The sequence below is a fragment of the Sinocyclocheilus rhinocerous genome, unplaced genomic scaffold (assembly GCF_001515625.1).
Source record: "Sinocyclocheilus rhinocerous isolate Xijiao unplaced genomic scaffold, SAMN03320098_v1.1 scaffold1488, whole genome shotgun sequence".
Taxonomy (NCBI): Eukaryota; Metazoa; Chordata; class Actinopteri; order Cypriniformes; family Cyprinidae; genus Sinocyclocheilus; species Sinocyclocheilus rhinocerous.
In genome coordinates this window covers 1,050,858-1,067,359 of record NW_015633542.1, presented here as the reverse complement: position 1 = coordinate 1,067,359, position 16,502 = coordinate 1,050,858, and the positions used below count along the sequence as shown (strand labels likewise).

General features: G+C 36.6%; 1 protein-coding gene across 4 annotated transcripts in view; it reads right to left on the bottom strand.

Annotated features, from left to right (window-relative positions):
* The window catches only part of slc12a5a (solute carrier family 12 member 5a), a 101,186-nt gene that overhangs the window by 69,681 nt on the left and 15,003 nt on the right, over window positions 1-16,502 (bottom strand). The gene's annotated exons all lie outside the window — the stretch shown is intronic.

Genomic DNA, 16,502 nt, shown 5'->3' with positions numbered 1-16,502 from the left:
AGGCTATCCAAGATGTAGATGAGTTTGTTTCTTCATGGGAACAGATTTGGAGACAATGGATCATCTGCAGTGAATGGGTGCCGTCAGAATAAAAGTTCACAGAGAGTTTGCAGCTTTTCACCTCACAAGACGTTAATTGATGGACTGGAGTGGTGTGGATTATTGTGATGTTTTTATCAGCTGTTTGGACTCTCATTCTGACGGCACCCATTCACTGCAGAGGATCCATTGGTGAGCAAGTGATGCAATGCTACATTTCTCCAAATCTGATGAAGAAACAAACTCATCTACATCTTGAATGGCCTGAGGGTGAGCACATTTTCATTTTTGGGTGAACTATTCCTTTAACTGTACCCAAATTACAAACGCCAACAATGTTCAATAACAAAAATATCAGTATGTTTGCATGTACAGAATGACAATATTTGATAATTGAAAGGGTTGGAGATGATTTATGCACATTAATGAGTAATCACCCAGCCGTATTTATCATTAATCTCATGGCAGACATTCACTTGATGGCTGGAGCTCACCAAGACAGAAAAATAACATTACTCGCATGTGTGTTCACGATTTTTGAAACATGCATTTGTGCATATTTGCTTTGTCCAGCACGTGCAAAAACCCCCGTGACAGGAAGTTCCACTGGAAACCACATTTCAATGGGATAAATCAGCAAATTCAGTGTCAGTTTCTTTCTATGTTACTCAACAGCTATATAAAGAAACTATATCTTGATATTTTTTTAGCCTTTTGACAATATTCAACATAAATCTCAAACATATTTACGGTACACTTTTTTTTTTTTAATTTACAAAATTCTTTGTGATAAATGAAATGTCACCAAAATCACCACTAATATTTTAAATCCTCAATATATGACCCAGTCCTCCACACATACACACATTCAAACCCCCACGTGACAGTGAGCTGAACTTTCACATGATCGTCAGTGGCAGTGATTCAGAAGTGCTTTAACTCAGAGATCCTCAGAGAACAGCACTCAGCTCCTGACAGTGAGGTCCTTCAGATCCTCTGTCCCTCCCGCAGCACGGCCTGACCCTTCTCAATATTCACTAGGGTCTTTGTGGTAATCAAGCGGCTCTCAGAAGCTCAGCTTATCTCCACAGTCCCGGTCTCTGGTCTCATTCTCTCGTTCGCTTCAGCAGCAGCAGGTAATGACAAAGGAACTGTCTCTGCTGCACATGTGAATGAAGCGAAGCGCTCACATCAAACCGAGCTGCTTCCTCCTGCCAATACCTCAAGCCTCTTTTAAGGCAGCTCTATTGTTTCGCCTCAGAGTCGGTGACGGTGACAGGGATCTTTCTTTGTGCCGTCACACAATGAAGTGCTGTTTTTGCCCAAAAGACTGCCAACTCATAAGAAACACACTATAAACCTGCCGTCATTTTCGGAGACGGCACGTGTGAACTCCGGTTGAAGTGTGTGATTTCTGCGCTGCTAGTCCCAGCACAAACTCATGCTGCGCTTGAGCCAGAAAATGACATGTCAGTTGTGGAGAGGTGTGTGATTACTGTCCCAGGCGATCAGGCGTACGAGTTTCACCTGGTGAACGATAAAACAGGTGAAAAAAACTTACACTGAAAGAGGGAATCAAGCAGAGGACCAGACTTGATGGGGAGACTCTTCTGATGTATACTAGTAAACAGCCACTTAGCAACCACCCAGAACACCCTAGCAACTGCCTAGTAACCACCCAGAACACCCTAGCAAATGAGGATTGTGCATCATTCTGAATTTAACATCCTTTAAATTCCAAATCAGTTCCTGAATGTTAATTAAGGCAAACACGATGAATAATTGCAATTTGAATTTGAATGTAATGAAGTAGAATTAAAATTAATTCAAAAGACAAACCTGAAACAAAAAACAATTTTTCAGTTGAAGACAATTTTGAATTATGGTCTGACAATGACTTGTTTGAATGTTTTCAAAATGTGTTTTTGATAACCTTATAAAAATATTTAAAGGCCTTACAGAGATATATAAAACAATACAATGATAGATCGATAGATAGATAGATAGATTTTGCTATGTAATGTTTCAAGGCACTTGATTGTAGAGCTTCTGTTTAAATGTCAAAGGTTTATGGATCTCAGGAGAGTGAAGTGATCAGACTGACAGCTCAATATTCCTCTGGTCAGTCATGTGACACGTTTGATTGGTCAGCAGAGGACAGACTAGTGCCTTATATTGATTATTTCTACAGACAGTGTGTGTGTGTGCTTGAGACAGAATAGGCACTCATGCTGAATAAAACATGAAATTGAAGAAGAGAGGCTGATGTGACAGATGTGTTGGTGAACACGTGCACACACACACACACACACACAGACACAGACACAGACACAGACACACACACAGGTTGGTTTTTGTGAAAAGTGGGGACATCCCATAGGCGTAATGGTTTTTCTACTGTACAGACCGTATATTCTATTGCCCTACACCAACCCTACCCCTAAACCTACCCCTCACAGGAAACTGTGTGCTATTTCAGATTTTCAATACACTCCATTCTGTGTGATTTATAAGTGTTTTGAAAAGTGGGGACATTGGGGTAATGTCCTGAAAAGTCACCTTCTCCTTGTAATACCTATGTCATACCTTTGTCATTAAACAAATGTATGTCCTCATTTGTCACAAAAACGCGCACACACACACACAGAGCGAGAGAGAGACTCAGAGGGTTGCAGGACAGCGTGGGAATTAGTTGTTCTAAAGTTGCAGTTCAGAGTCCTTTTAAATGCCTTTAATCCGTCTGATTGGACACTAAAACCAGCTTCTAACATGATCCAACACACGCTTCACCAAAATCACTCCAGTCATCACAAACTGAGACCCTCACAGGATACTGGATACCAAACTGCCTGCAACAACACTAATAAAATGTGCAAAAATGAACAAGATTTTCATATTATTCCTTTAATGTACATTTTCAGTAAACATGTATCTGGGATCTTTTTAATGAATAATTTCAATAAATTAAAATATAAATAATAAATCATATAAAACTGGTATTAAAAATGTCACATTGGCAACTAATTGATAATTCAAGTTGAAACACTGAAACTGCTAACTGGAAATAAATTTAAAATTAAATTAAAACTAAACTTAAATAATATATTAAACTTATAATAATAATAATAATAATAATATAATAATAAATTAAACTAATAATAACAACAAAAACACAAAAATTCTAAAAATGTAATGTCAAATTAAAATAAAAATTGAAATATTTAATCTTGAAAAAGCTGTCTTAATATTATCAGAAACGACAATAGCATATAAATAATAAGATATAAAAACTTATAAACATTTAACATTAAAAAAATTGGTGAAACAATTTTCAGTCAGAAATTGCTAGTTAATTTCACAAATAATTACAATAAACGGCAAGTAACACATTGAATTAAACATGAAATTTCTAACATAGAAATATTTCTATTTACTACTTCAAAATGTATTTTTTTTTTTTACATTGTATATGGAGTGCTACCTGCTAGGACATGCACTCGCCCGCACACACACACACACACACACACACACACACAAAATGCTCCACTGTGCATTTTATTTGCACCACATCTAGTGACAAATGGGAAGGGCATTAAGTTGTTGAGGCTGGAGAGCCGTAGTGATCCATCAGAATAGTCCTGAAATGCAAACACTCGGAGCAGTGGTGGATTGCATAAATCTTCCTCAGAGCCGAGCGCAACAGACACACAGAGAGAGCAAATGTGTTAACCTCCGACAGACATGCAGTGCTGCATCACAATTGCACAGGTGAAATCATGCACAAACACACACGTGACGTCCTGGGGGGCGTTTTCAGATCTCGTCCTCATCCCGACTGAATATGGCTAAAACTGCTCAACACGGCTTGTGTCTAGATGGTAAAATAGTCCTGGAAAACACTCACAAGATTCATATTTGCTGCTACCAAGGTCTTAAGGTTAATGGAAGGTTAAAATGATCATGCATACGGTTGCAAAAACAAATGAAGAATTACAAAAGACAAAAAACAAAAAAAACAATGTGCAGTAAACATTATTTTTCTGCGACAGATTTTGGCAGCAATTCATTTGCAACTCTAAATATGTAGTGTATGAATATCACAAGACTTATCACAGAGCAAGGATTTCTATTAATCAAAGAATCCTGAAAATTTTTTTTCACGGCTTCCACCAGTATATGAAGCATCACAACTGTTTTCATCATTGATAATAATCAGAAATGTTTCTTGAGCAGCAAATCAGCATATTAGAATGATTTCTGAAGATCATGTGACACTGAAGACTGGAGTAATGATGCTGAAAATTCAACTTTGATCACAGGAATAAATTACATTTTAATAGATATTCACATAGAAAACATTTTAAATTGCAATAATATTTCACATTATTTCTGTTTTTACTGTATTTTTGATAAAATAAATGCAGCTTTGGTGAGCATAAGAAACTCTCAAAAACATAAAAAATCTTACCAATGCCAAATTTTGAACGCTAGTGTATAAACAATGGTACTGAATGATTATAATATTCATATTTACATGGCACTCCCAAGTATACTATATTACTACGGCATGCCTCAAAAAATTCTGAGTCTGATTTCAGTACCATATATATAAAAGTACAGCAGCATTGCCATCACTGTACCGCCACAGAACTGTGTTGCGAAGGCGTTGTGATGGAATTCATCATCAGAGCGTTGTGTAATGGCGTATCTGGGGCAGAATTCACCACTTCCACCCAGACGTTGCATAAGATTTCTCCACATCGCCGCGCTCCGCTTCTACCGTGGGATCAAGCAGCTCAGACTTTCTAAAGCCATTCACTGCGGCGCAGACAAAGCTTTCACTTCCATCATTTATTGACGTCCTTCATTAAATTTGCTCTGTTTAATTAGTCTTTTATTGGGCGCTGTGTGCTTTTAAGTGCCAGCGGAGCGAGGTTTTGAACAATGAAGCTTCCTCTTGTCCCGTTCACTGGTGTGCTTTTTAAGAAACGGGTTTCTGACGTACTCCAAAACATCTGCTTATTTGATCAGTCTGTTTTTAAAGGGTAAGTTTCTTGAGCATCAAATCAGCATCATGTGGATCATGTGACAATGAAGACTGGAGTAATGATGCTGAAAATTCAGCCTTTCATCACAGAAATAAATTACGATTTAAAATATATTAACATAGAAAACAGTTCATTTAAATTATAATAATATTCCAAAATATTACTGAATTTTACAGTATTTTTGCACATTAATGGTGAGCAGAAAAGACTTTTCAAAAACATTAAAAAACATTTTTTAAACAGTAATATAATCCATGGCATTGAATGATTATCATATTCATATTTGCATGAAACAACAAACTTGTTTCTGACCTCCTCCTAAACATCCGCTCTTTTGATCAGACTGTTTTTAAAGGTTATTCTATTGGCAATAAGATGAAGGCTATTGGCGTCCAGGGACTTAAAAGCGCAATTGAAAACTACCCCACGACACTTCACATGACCTCATCAATTCAAGTGTTTTTAATCAAATGCATCTGTGTGAATCCCTGCTGCTTTAGATGTTTTCCTTCTCAAATGTTGTTGCTTTCCCTCTTATATATTTCATGAACTGAGGCACTTTCTGCAGCGGACAGACCATCAACAAGGATGCACTAAGAAAAAATGCATGTGCAAGACGTGCATAACTGTTTGATGGGGAAGGAGACACGATTCAGCCATCTGCGCTGAGCTCTGAGTGTGCAGGCGTCATCTTTTCCCACACACACGACAGATGTTCATGGTGTGATAAAGCTCGGATTGGATCCAACAGCTCTCTTCCACAGGTCATGGAGGATATCTAGCAGATCAGAATCACAGCCTCTGTTAATGAAGTGTCAAAGTTTAAAGTAAATGCACCGCTGGAAGAGATGTTTACTGAGCTGTTGCATTTTGGCTCTTAAATGTAATAAAAATCACCTTGATATCTGAGATTTCACAGACAGTCAAGCCTTCCAATAAACCCAAAAAATGCAGATTGCTTGTTATGCAACAATGACTGAAAGAAATGCTGAAATTGCACTTTGATGTATAATGCATCCGTGTGGAAATAATCCCACAGACTTGCAGTGCATTGATGGAGGGTCCTGAGGTTTAAGACTCTTTTCATGTGGTACTGAAAGAAACCACCTACACTGAAAAAAAAAATGGTGTCAAAACCATTTTCACACAGGCTAGTAAATTTGACAAATAATGACTAAAAAACAGTAACACATTGAATTAAACATGAAATTTTGAAGTAGAAAGACTAAAATAGTATTCTCTTGTAAAACACACTCCAAAAACACTATAGCAATATGCTAAGAATCACTTAAAAAACACCTTAGAAACAATATAGCAACATTTTGCATGAGTAAAAAAAAAAAAAAAACGTAAAGGCTGGAGATGCTGCACTGCATTGTTTGTGTTTGCAGCTAGTATTATTTGTCTTTAATTTGCTGCTTTTGTTCGAATATATAGACTAAGAGTTTCTGAAGGGTTAATTTGCACCACCTGATTGTTTAGGGTTAACTGGAAAATATTATTTTACTGTGAAGTGAATGTCTTCATCAAAGGTGCCCTACAGAGGAAACTCAATTAACATATTAAAGGCACTTGAATTGAATTGGTTTCTCCTGTAAGTCTTGGCTAAAATTACACTGCTAAATGCAAGACTTGGCCTAATGAGTGCCCAGAACCTAAATTAATAACTGCTGATTAATTACGCTTCAGTCACTCATCGGAACGATTCCAAGGAACGAGTGTGATTTTTAGCTGATCAACAAACACTAAGATCATTGGAGTCTGTTTTACAAGAAAATACGATTTCAATCTTTCTGCATCATAATGTCATGTTTAATTCAAGTGTCAAGCAGCTTCTTTGTAATTCTATGTGAAATTTACTAGAAATAATATCTGAGTGAAAATTGTTTCAAAGTAAATCCTACACCAATTTTTACACCAAATACTAAATAATAAAATAATCAACGTAGAGAAGAAAAACCACAAATGAGATCTCTTTAATACCTGAATTGTTTCTCCTAGACAATAATGCAATTAATTGGACAACAAATGTAGACTTTGCTTGCGTCTCCTGCTTTTCAGATGTTTCTCCTCTAGAGTTTCAGAAGAGATCTTAAACTGTGCTCAGATTTGCCAAGAGACAGTCTGCATTCAAAAGCCATCTCAAGATGAACTCAAACATTTCTCATCATCATCTGAGCTGCTCTCCACATGCATTTACTGTTTTTTTTTGTGTTTCTTTTTACGTCTCCAAAGAAATCTTTGGAAAAACATCTGAGGCAAAGATGATCCCTAAACAAAACCTAACTGAGAACTCCCTTACGTCTCCAGCTATGAAAGCGCAACCTCTAAGCAGTGAAATTGTTCCTCGGGGATATTATGTAATCTGGACAAACACTCATTTTAAAGCCCTCTGCTGCTTTTCCACAGTTCTTCTGCTGCTCCTGACACACAATCCTCCTGCATTTCCTTGTCATGCACTCCGGTAATTCTGTCCAAATATTTACGGATGTATAGATTAGAGTTGAGACGCTCTTTGACAGACCCCATTTCCATATTTCCTCCTGCCACATTTGGCCTAGAATGTTTGCGCTGAGTATACAAGTATCACAGCGAGCGAAATGAAAGAGAAAACACACAAATGATTCGCTTTGGCTTCTTGTGTAACCATGAATAAATGAATCTCATAATCGTTCAGTGTTCACGTCAACAGAGCGGCCTGATTGTATATACAGTGTGATTATGGATTACTAGATTATATATTAGATTAAAAAACCAAACTGAAGCAACAAAAACTACAGGATTCTAAAATTGAATATATGACTTTTAAGTCGACATGAAATCAAAATTGACATTCTTTATACACATTTCTGGTCTGGTGCACGTTATTCCAAATAAGCACATTTTTGTCTTTATTATCTTTCATCTAACTGTAATAACCTCTGAAACAACTTCAAGAATCCCTTCATTTTAATTCTGGCATGTAACGTGCACTTTTCAATCCCTTAAAAATAATATCAAGTCACTCCGTCTATTTATTCTCACTGAATATCATGTTGCACCCAGAAATGTGTCAAATTGTACAAGTAAAATGGATTGCAAACACCTTTTTCATGTTGAATTAAAGCTATTCTTTCCAAATATTTACAGATGCATAGTTTAGAACTTTCTTAATACACATTTCTGCTCTTATTGTTATCCATTTTTGTGCATTTCATCCTAAATAAGAACATTTTTGTCTTTATTATCTTTCATCTAAATGGAATAACCTCCAAAACAACTGTAACATGCACATTTCAGTTCCCTAAAAATAAAATCAAGTCCCGCCCTTCCATTTATTCTCACTTAATATCCTATTTCACTCTGAAATAAGTCACATTATAGAAGTAAAATGGGTTGCAAACAGATCTAGAAAACCGAATATATGACTTTGAAGTCAATACGAAATCAAAATTTGAACTTAAAGCATGTAAAAGCTTAGAGCAGGGGTCTCCAAACTTGGTCCTGGAGAGCCGGTGTCCTGCAGAGTTTAGCTCCAACCCTAACTGAACACACCTGAAGCAGCTAATCGAGCTCTTACTAGGCATACTAGAAACTTCCAGGCAGGTGTGTTGTGGCAAGTTGGAGCTAAACTCTGCAGGACACCGGCCCTCCAGGATCGAGTTTGGAGACCCCTGGCTTAGAGCATGTAAAGCAGCGGATGTAAATCTGCAAGTGCGTAATTATAATAAACAGAACAACGTTATTGTGCATTGGTACAGATGTTAATATATAGTCACTGTTGTCATTATCTTTATAGTTTTTGTTTTTGCCGTGAAAAGGCCTTTTTTTTTAAATCAATTTTTGTGCATGTTATTCCAGATAAGAACTTTTTTTTTTATTATCTTTCATCTAAATGTAATAACCTGCTCCGCCCCCCAAACATCTTCAAGAATCCCTCTTACTGTAGTTTTATTCAGGCATGTAACATCTACTTTTCTGATAAAAAATCAAGTCGCACCTTCCATTTATTCTCATTGAATGTCCTGTTTCACTCAGAAATACGTCATCTTGCAAAGAAGTAAAAATGGGTTGCAAACAGCTTTTCATGTTGACTTGAAGCTCAGAGTTGCTTTCTTTTTCCCAGTGGCTATGTGCTTTGGGATGTGAACACAGTTATAACTGCGATGGGTCAGGAACTATTTACAGGAACGCTTTTGTCAGGTTAAGTGCTTCAATGCTTAGCGGTCTTGTACCAAAATCCTTGAAGCGTATGTTATAAATGGCTTGTCAAAGGGCAGATGACTAGATGTAAATTTAGACACAATGATGCAGAGTTTCAAACACAACACAGATCAGATCCTGTACTACGTTGCCTCACCATGGAAGTCTGCAGCCTGACCTACTTAGTGCGGTGACGTTTGCTAGCATTGGGGGGATCTGGCAACCATGCAACACAGCTCTCTCTCTCTCTACTTTTCTGTTTTTCTCGCTGTCTGTCTCACATCCGATGGGGCCAAGTCTGCCCACAAGACACTGCTGCCTCTAGCGCAGACCCTTTCATGCAGTCAAATGTTCACACAGGGATTTACACATGCCATAAAAATTCAACCATGCCTTAAAAATCCAGCAACTTAAAAGCATCCCGCTCCTATAAAAAGCATGAAAAACATACCACACCAAACATTTCCTACTAATCTAATATATGTTAACATCAACAGATTACAGCTATATTACAAAACAATGACAAATGACAAATTTCATCATCTGAAGCAAACGCCAGTGGTGTTTGCATGCACCAAACTCATCTCAACTATGCTACACAGGTGCTAGTACACTTCTAGATGGTTCCAAGGGTGTTCTAGGTAGTTTTTAGGTCATATCACCAAGAAATGTATTAGGTGGCTGTTTCTAGGCGTTTTTTTAGGTCATATCACCACAAAATATATTAACTTCAACTTGCAACTAGTATAAAAATATCCAGCACTATCCACATACACACAGTGCGCACAAGTGATACACACTATATAGGAACTTTCAACTGTTTGATTGTTTATATCATCGTCATATGTAAACCATCCCCTACCAAGCTCTAATCTGCAAAATGTGGACAGTTAGGTATTAAAGTGTTATTTACATTAACAATTTACATTAACAGCTGCTAGAAACTGTGTTCACTGTGCAAAGCGCTATACAGATAAAAATGGACTTGACTTGACCTGAAGTCCAACCAAAATGAATAATCTAATGGTTAAACAAAGACAAAAGGCTAGCAATCTGCAACATAAATCATATAACTCTTAAAATCAAACAAAAACCTTTAGCAGTGTATTGAAAGTATACGAATAATAGAGCCATACGAAAACTTTTTTTTTTCCAAATTCCCCATTTTTCCCCAATTTTGTGCTTTCTGTTTTATTTTTTTCTGTATTTTGTTTTAATGGTTGAATTACATTTTAATAAACCAAAAAGGATTTCTAATCACATGAATTTAGAAAATATTAACAATTTAATAATTTATTATATATTTTGTTTACAATAATAGTGCCCTTTGAAATCTGTTTTATTTCACTTTAATTTTCTCCCAAATTCTGTTTTCCATTTTTATTTTTCAGCATTCCATTTTTATTTTTTAATTAAATTGATTTAATAATCAAAACGGATATTTAATAAACTGATTTCATAAAACAATTTAATCATTTATTCAAATTTAAAAATAACAGTGCCCTATAAAAAGTGCTTTATTTTTTTTTAAAGAAATTCTATGTTGTCTGTGTTGTCTAATTTTTCTGGATTCTGGATTTTATTATTTAATACAAATTTATTACCAAAATAAAAATGGAAATAAAATAAATGCATAAAACTATATAAGGAGTAAAAGTAAAAAAAAGCAATTCTGTGTTTTCCATTTTAATTTTTTCTGGAATAAAAAAAAGGATGTCTAATCATTTGAATTCATAACATTTGAACAAAAACATTAAAATAGTGCCCTATGAAAAACATTAACTTTTGACAAAGTTCAGTGACACTCTGTGTTATTCAGCAATTTTCAATTTTTAAGACTGGATGCTGTGTTTTCCGCATTGCAGAAATCACAGGGGCCTAGACTAAGGATGTAGGCAGTTGAGACAGAGCGCTACCCACAATTCCCAGTGAGCACAGTGTGGGCCTCAGGCTGGGTCAGGTAGAGCTAATGTACACACACGAACACTAACACATGTGAGAATGCGCACAGTCATGCTGGAAAATATTCTAACCTCATGTGATCCGTGTACATCAGAGCCCCGGGCCACATCTCAATCATTACCTCAACCTGGCTTACTGTACATACATGACTACAGATTATACAACATACACAGCACATTTCGAGTGAATGTGTCCCGCTTAATTAACACTTATTTTTATCACAGATAAGCGTGCATGTGCTCTTGTTAGCCCCACGTTGGGTGCCTCGTCTCATTTATATTCTCATTATTCTGAGCTCTCTGGATCCTTGCTTATTAAAGAAGCAATCAGAGCGATATCAGCCCTTAAAAGCTGGCTGTGAATCCCCTGATGTCGGATCTGACAGGTCGCTTCTCCTCGGACTCGGCACGCGAGGAACGACAGATGGTCATCATTAACATCCGCCGCGCTTCAAGGTCATCTGCAGTCATTCAGGAGGTAAAGTGGGCATGATTTCGCATGTCTTCACCAGTTGGTTTAACGCTAGAGTAAGACACTTAACGGACGATTTTTAAGAGGTCACCACGTGCTTGTCGGAATCAAGGGTGTTTTAATTGCTTGAAAGAGAGGTGGAGATACGCCGCAGGAGTGGGTTCGATTACTCAGATCGGCACTAACAAACCTCACAAGAATCGATCGTATCTAGACGGGAGTTGGGATGAGTTCTCTGCATCCCAATTTGCACACCATCAACTGTAAATAGTGTGCAAGATTAGAATTAGTGCATATATATAATATACATAATATTCCAAAGACACAGTCACTACAAAAAGTACTGATGAAGTACCACAGTACAATGACGGTGCATATCTATCATGGTACTGCAACTCTTATATAAGTGACAATCATTGATCATTGGTTGTTTGTGAACTGACTGATTTTCATATTCACATACCATGGTATTTCCACTGTCGTTTGATTTTTTCAGTTATACAGGTACTTCAACAACTATGAAGTAGTTTTTCAATGCATGAACCTAAATGTGAATTACTAATGAATTTAGCTACATGATAATGCTTATATGCAAATGCAAAGAGTATGCAACTAGGAGGTCTGCAGTATCAAGATGCTTTTTGACATAGCATGTTCAAATACTGGTATAGTATATCAAATGCATACATTTGAGAGTATAGTGATAACCAATAGTTAAATACATGCATTTAGTGCACAGTATGTGAATTGGGCTGAATATTGTGCCTAAATATGGACATTTAAAATGATCATATCATGAGAAACTGAGACTTGAGACTGAAAACATATTCAAAAATCCTACACAGTCCAAAAAGAGCATTATGGGGAAAATGGGGACAACTTCAGAGAAACTGAAAGCTAACAGATAGCTTTCCCCAGGTATTATAGACATCCTTGTCTTGTTTTAATTGAGTGATATGGTCATTAGAAGCTAAATTATGACCTTTTTATCATCATCAGTAGAGCTCATGGGCAAACTAATGATGCAATGAACCCTTTAAATGGCATTTCTGACAAATTATTAGTGAGAATCTCTGACAGATCGGGTGTCTCGAGCAGAGTGAGCACTTAAAGTGCGAATTGATAAAAACAGCAGGTAAGGAGGAATGCAGAGTCATGTTGCCATGGCAACTGCCTGCACATGAAGACAAAGGCTATACCTCTTCATGAGTGAGAAGGCGGTCGGAGGCGATGAGGGCTGACACGCAAACACAAATACATGCTCGCTTGCCAGCGCAGACTTCATGCGTTTGCCAATCCACCTCACCGAACAAGACTTTCACACTGAAGTGAGGGTTTGCGGCACACACATTACATTTCTATCAACAGTGTGTATTTCAGATATGTTCAATTTCCAAGCACAAACATCTTTGATGCTTGTGAAGGTGTTAAAAAGTTAGTAAAACTTGCCAAGAACATGTTTAGACCGTATTTTACAGTCAAAGCAAAAATACAAAATTATGCTGCATAAAGAAAATGAAGCCTCTTTTAGGACCATATGAAATTTTCTGAAATTTGACATTATTTTCGTAAATTAAGCACATTTTCCCCCAAATTGTCATTAATGCATTTATAAATATGAAAACAATATATTATTTAAATGGTAAATTATCGATGCATCATAATATTTGTTGTAATGTTTTTAATCTGATTTAAATGAAATTTTTTTAAATAATATAATCCAAATCTAAGGAGAATCATTGAGAATAATATTAATTAAATGAAAATAATTCATTATATAATTCATTGCAGTAATGAGAATTTGGAAAGTAAAAATGTGTCACATTGCAAAAAAATCTTAATGGTCTCAAAATAGGCTTAATATTTTTAAGCAAAATATGACCTTTTCCTTTTGACTTTGAGGTGAGCTTTGATTTGGACATGTTTTCATAAGACTCACAACCTTTAACTAGTCTTCTTAGCTCATTGTTTGAGACTAATATGCATCCATTTATATTCAGTGTAGTCACTGATGAAAATTCAGTGTCAGTTTAACAAAATGTATCGATATGATTAGACTGCACAATCCTGATCTGAAACCAGCTTTTCTCCCAGGAAATATTCACTCATGTAGTACAGAAGCGACTGAACATTCAGTCAAGCTACAAATACAGTGGCTTGCATACTGAGCAGCTCAATGGACAGACGGTGGTGAAAGGAGAACACCTCCTCCTCTCTCCAGCCTCGCTCTCCACACCTGAATCTGCCCGTTCACCTTCCATCGGGATTAATGATAACAGCCCATGAAATGAGCTCCGGGCCACGGGAGCGTGGAGGTCAGAAACAGCATGAGATCAGATTAGACTCTGACCAGCCAAGCTGATCTACAACCTTCTTCATCTACTCAAACCCACAGCTGAAACATTAAAAGAGATACTGCAGAATTCCTCTAATCTAACCATTATAAAACATACTGCGGCTGTATTATGACACCTTAATGGTATCATGCAGTAATACTGAGATATACATGGTAATTGTATTGTACCATAGTACTATTTTGGTAGTGAAACACACATGATATTCCAAAGAGAGCCAATATAAAAAGTACTGAGGAGGTAAAATTATACAATGACAGTATATATTTATCAAGTTACTGAAATTCATGTACCACGGTATTTATATAACACAGCAAAGAACTATCGTAGTACCCAGGTCAGTGCCCAAAAACGCATCTTTCCCAAAAAGACTCATGGCTGTATTAGATTAAAAGGGTGCTTCTACTAAATACTGAGCAAAGGGTCTGAATACTTAGGACTTGTGATATTTCAGTTTTTCTTTTTTTAATAAATCTGCAAAAATGTCAACAATTCTGTGTTTTTCTGTCAATATGGGGTGCTGTGTGTACATTAATGAGGAAAAAAAATTAACTTAAATGATTTTAGCAAATGGCTGCAATATAACAAAGAGTGAAAAATTTAAGGGGGTCTGAATACTTTCCGTACCCACTGTACCATGGTATTCTTTTGTAGGTGAAACATACATGATATCCCAAAGAAAACCATTATAAAAAGCACAGTGGAAGTACTATAGCACGTAGATGACATCCATGTATTTGGATTTGTACTAATAAAGCACTTTCAAAATGCCATGGTAGAACCATAGTAAATGTCCAAAAACGTCTCAGGTTACTTATGTAACCATGGTTCCCTGAGTAGGGAACGAGACACTGCGTCCTCTAGGGGTCGCTATGGGGAACGCCTCGTCGTGACCCGTGTACAAACGAGAGCGGAGCTTTTCCCTTGGAAAAAACGCTCGCAGTGCACACCGATTGCTCCCTCGGAGGCATCGTGTGCGTGCGTTCCCCATAGCGACCCCTAGAAGATGCAGTTCGAAGTTCCCATGAAAGGGAACCCTTAGTAATACCATGGTACTTTTTTATAAGTGATATAATCATTGTTCATTTGATGTTTGTGAACTGAATTATTTACAGTATGCATTCACTTATCATAGCATTTCCATGGTACTCTAAAGCAATTCAAAGAAAAATATACACATAAAAATGACTTAGCTTTATTTGGACATTTACTACAGAAGTACCATGGTATTTATGGAAATACTTTGGCATACCTACTAAACACCATTCAATGTTACAAGGTCTTACTATGCTTTACCATCACTGTACCATGGTACACCACAACAGTAAGTTTTTATGGATAGTTTTATCATGTTCAGAAAGCATGGTATTTTCATGGTACATGTCTAAAATCCATTAAATATAAAAAAACAAAAACATTTTTGAACATTTAATGTAACATGATCATTGTTCATTGGTTGTTTGTGAACTGCATTATTCACATATTCATGTACTATGGTATTACCATGGTATTCTAAGGTACTACAGTATATAATACACAAAAAATACCATGGTACTTTCATAGTTTTCTTTTCTTTATACCATGGTATTTTTGGATGCACTTTGGCATATGTATAAAATACTATTTAAAGTACCAAAGTTTTATTATCACATGGTATACTACCACAGTATGTCATGCCATGTTAAAAACATGGTATTTCCATGGTACATGCCTTAAAAACAATCAAAAACAAATCTTCCAAAAAGGGGTACTTTATGTATGTAACATTCGTTGTTTGTTATTTATATATTCAAGTACTACGGTATTACCATACTAGATACTTCAAAGAAAAAACAATATATAATACACTATGTACACAATACACATTATAAAAAAAGTACAATGGTACTACCATTTTTTGGTCATCACTTTGCCATACATACTAAATACCATTCAAAAACCAAACATGGTATAGCACCACAGTACATATTTTACCATGCCAAAAAACAATTACAAATGTAGTAACATGTTCAAAAAACAAAACACAATGTAATTTTTCATTGGTAAACTATCAATAATGTTTCATCTTCCACAGTTTCACATACTAACAGACTTCTACAGCTGTGAAAACACACATCCGTTTACGAACTCAACAGCAGATCGGCTCCGGGAACAGTATTATTTGTTTGGGAGCGCGTGGTGAAAATGCTGTGGGATTTGGAGGCATTATGTACGATCAGAGCGACAGGCAGGTGGGGATCAGATGTGCTTGCAGAACTAAAGGGATTAGTGACCACTACAGAACAGATCCGTTTGATGTTGACACTTTCTCCCAGAGCCGCCACAGACACCGAGACCTGCTCGCTTCACACACGGACAACACAATGAAGCCAAAATATATGCCAAAAACGTGAATGTGAGTGCAGCTGGCCTGTGCAAACTCACTGATATGATGCTACAATCTTTC